This window comes from Pteropus medius, unplaced genomic scaffold (assembly GCF_902729225.1).
Source record: "Pteropus medius unplaced genomic scaffold, Ma_sr-lr_union100, whole genome shotgun sequence".
Taxonomy (NCBI): domain Eukaryota; kingdom Metazoa; phylum Chordata; class Mammalia; order Chiroptera; family Pteropodidae; genus Pteropus; species Pteropus medius.
In genome coordinates this window covers 2,992,913-2,996,421 of record NW_024346771.1, presented here as the reverse complement: position 1 = coordinate 2,996,421, position 3,509 = coordinate 2,992,913, and positions in this window count along the sequence as shown.

The window sequence follows — 3,509 nt, the reverse complement described above, 5'->3', positions numbered from 1 at the left end:
GCTTGTACATGCTTTAAGCACCATCTATTGGAAAACGAAAGAAAACTCTTCTTTTCAGCATGCTAAAAAGGCATTATTCTTTAATAATAATAATAATAACAACAACAACAATAACAAAAACAATAACAACAGGTTTCATTCCCATAAATGCATAGGCAGAGAAATAGTCCATCAAATACTATGAACAACAAAGGTAACAAGGCAGCTAGAAAAAAATAAAATAACCAGGAAATGAACTTAAAGACAAGAAAATATGTGATTTAAATGATAAATAACTCAAAATCATAGTTCTGAAAAATCTCATGATGCAAGAAAACTCAGATAAGCAGTTTAATAAACTAAGAAATGAAATCAACAAACAAAAGAAATACTTTAACAAAGAAATAGAAACTTTAAAAAAGAACAAAATAGAAACTCTGTAGCCGAAGAACTCAATAAAGAGATAAAGAATGAAATAGGCTTAGGAAATAGAGTTGACCAGATGGAGGAAAGAATTAATAATATTGAAGACAGAAATCTGGAAAGACAAGATGGAAGAAGAAACTTGAAAGTAAAGTAAAATAAAATAAAGAACTCTACAAGAACTATCTGACTCCATCAGAAAGAGCAATATAAGAATAATGGGTATCCAGAAGAAGAGAGGGAGAAGGGAACAGAGAGCCTATTCAAATGAATAGCTGACAAGAACTTCCCAAACCTATAGAAAGAAATGAATCTATGAATCCAAGAAACAAACAGAACTCATAATAATCTCAATTCAAAAAGGTTTTCTCCAAGGCACATTATATTAAAGCTGTCAAAAATTAATAACAGGGAAATAATTGTCAAGGCAGTGAGAGAAAAAGAGTAACCAATAAAGGCAAACTCATTAGATTATTATCAGATTTTTCAGCGGAGAATTTACAAGCTAGGAGGGAGTGAAATGAAATATTCAAATTATTAAAAGAGAGAAATTACCAACCAAATATGATATATTTAGCAAAGTTCTCTTTTAGAAATGAAGGAGAAATAAAGACCTTTCCAGACATACAAAAGCTGAGGGAATATTTCTACCACAAGTCCTGAATTGCAGGAAACACTGAAGAGGGTTATTATACTTAAAATAAGAAGACAAAAGGATATAAAATTATGAGTAAGATGACAGATAGAGGCAGGAAATTGAAACTCTTATTCAGAATAAGGCATAATACACTTAGTTATTTCATAAAGATTAAAGAAGGTAAAACAGAAAAAAAAGAGGAGACAACAGCTACTACAAGTCAAAAATAAACTCATGGCACAAAAAGGATAATTTGTGACAATAAAAGCATAAAGGAGAGGTTGTAAAGGTCTGAATTTGCAAAGGAAATTGAGATGAGATGCATACAGAAGAAAAAGAACTACTGTATATGTGAAACTTTCTTTTATATAAACTTAATGGTAACAACACACACACACACACACACACAATTTAGAACTGAGACACATAACATAAAAAAGAGGAAACAGGAAAAATCATAGAATATCACAAAACCAAAATAACAGACAGAAACACAGGGCAAAGAAATCTTCATATATCAGTAATCACCCTAAATGTAAATGGACTAAACTCACCAATAAAAGGCACAGAGTAGCAGATTGGATTCAAAACAAAACCCAACCATAAGAGACACATCTATAGACACAACTATAAGAGACACATCTCAGCTCCAAGAACAAATATAGACTCATAGTGAAAGGGTGGAAAACAATATTTCAAGCAAATGGCATCCTAATAAAAGTAGGTATAGATGTACTTCTATTTGACAACATAGACTTCAAGACAAAAAAGATAACAAGAGACAAAGATGGACAGTTCTTAACAATAATGGGGTCAATACATCAAAAAAAAAAAACCCATAATACTTATCAATAATATATGCTCTCAATCAAGGAGCACTAAAATATATAAAGTAACTACTAATAGAATTAAAGAGAGAAATTGATAAAATCACTATTACAGTACTGAATTTAAATACCCCACTTTCAGCAATGGATAGATCATCCAAACAGAAAATCAATAAGGAAAAATCACCCTTAAATAACACACTAGACCAAATGGACATAATCAATAAAACACCAGATTATACATTCTTCTCCAGTGCCATGGAACATTCCCAAGGATAGATAATATGGTGAAACACAAAACTAGCCTCAACAAATTTAAAAGGTTTGAATCATACTAAACATATTCTCTAATCATAATGCATTGAAACTTGTAATAAACTGCAAAAATGAAAGCAGGGAAAACCTCAAATATGTAGAGATTAAACATTACGCTACTAAAGAATGACTAAGTCAAAGAGGAAATAAAAGGAGAGATTGAGAGAGAAACAGAAACAAGTGAGAATAAAAATACAATATATTAAAACTTTTGGGATACAGTAAAACTGGTAATAAGAAGAAAGTTTATATCATTACAAATCTATCTCAAGAAACAGGAAAAATCTCAAATAAACAACCTAACATTACATCTTAAAAAATTGGAAAAAAAAGAACAAAAGAAGCCCAAAGTCAGTAGAAGGGAATAATACAAATTAGAACAGTAAATGAAATTGAGATAAAAAAGGCAACAGAAAAAAATAATGCAACAAAGAGCTGTTTTTTGAAAATAATAGAATTGACAAATTCTGGCTAAACTCACTAAGGAAAAAGAGAAAAGACACAAATAAAATCAGAAATAAAAGAGAAGTTATGACAGATACCACAGAAACAGAAAAGATTATATAAGAATACTATGAAAGATTATATGCCACCAAATTCAATAACTTAGAAGAAAAGACAAGCTCTTAGAAATATACAACCTTCCTAGACTGAATAACAATGAACTGAAAAATCTAAATACTCCAATCAGCAGTAGGAAATTGAAACAATCATCAAAAACCTCTCAAAAAGTAAAAATTCAGGACCAAATGATTTTACTAGTGAATTCTACCAAATATTCAAAGATGATTTAATACCAGTCCTTCTAAAACTGTTCCAAAAAATCGAATAAGAGTTAATACTTGTAATCATTTAATGAGGTCAACATTACCCTGATATCAAAACCTAGTAAGGTAAACATACACACAAAAAACTATAGACCAATATTTCTTATGAATATGGATGCAAAAAAAAAAAAGTACTAGCAAATCAAATACAACAATACAAGAAAAAGATTATACATCATAATCAAGTGGGGTCATTCCAAGGGTGCAAGGATGGTTCAACACACAAATAGATCAATGTGATATGCCACATAAATAAAAGATAAAAACCATATGAATATATCAATAGATGCAGAAAAAAACATTTGACAAGATAAAGTATCTATTTATGATTAAAACACTTAATAAATGGGTATAGAAGGAAAGTACCTCAACATAATAAAGGCCATATACAATAAAACCTCAGCTAATATCATACTTAATTGAGAAAAATGTAAAACTTTTGCTCTAAGATCAGGAACAAGATAAGGATGCTCGATCTCACCACTCTTATTCAACATAGTG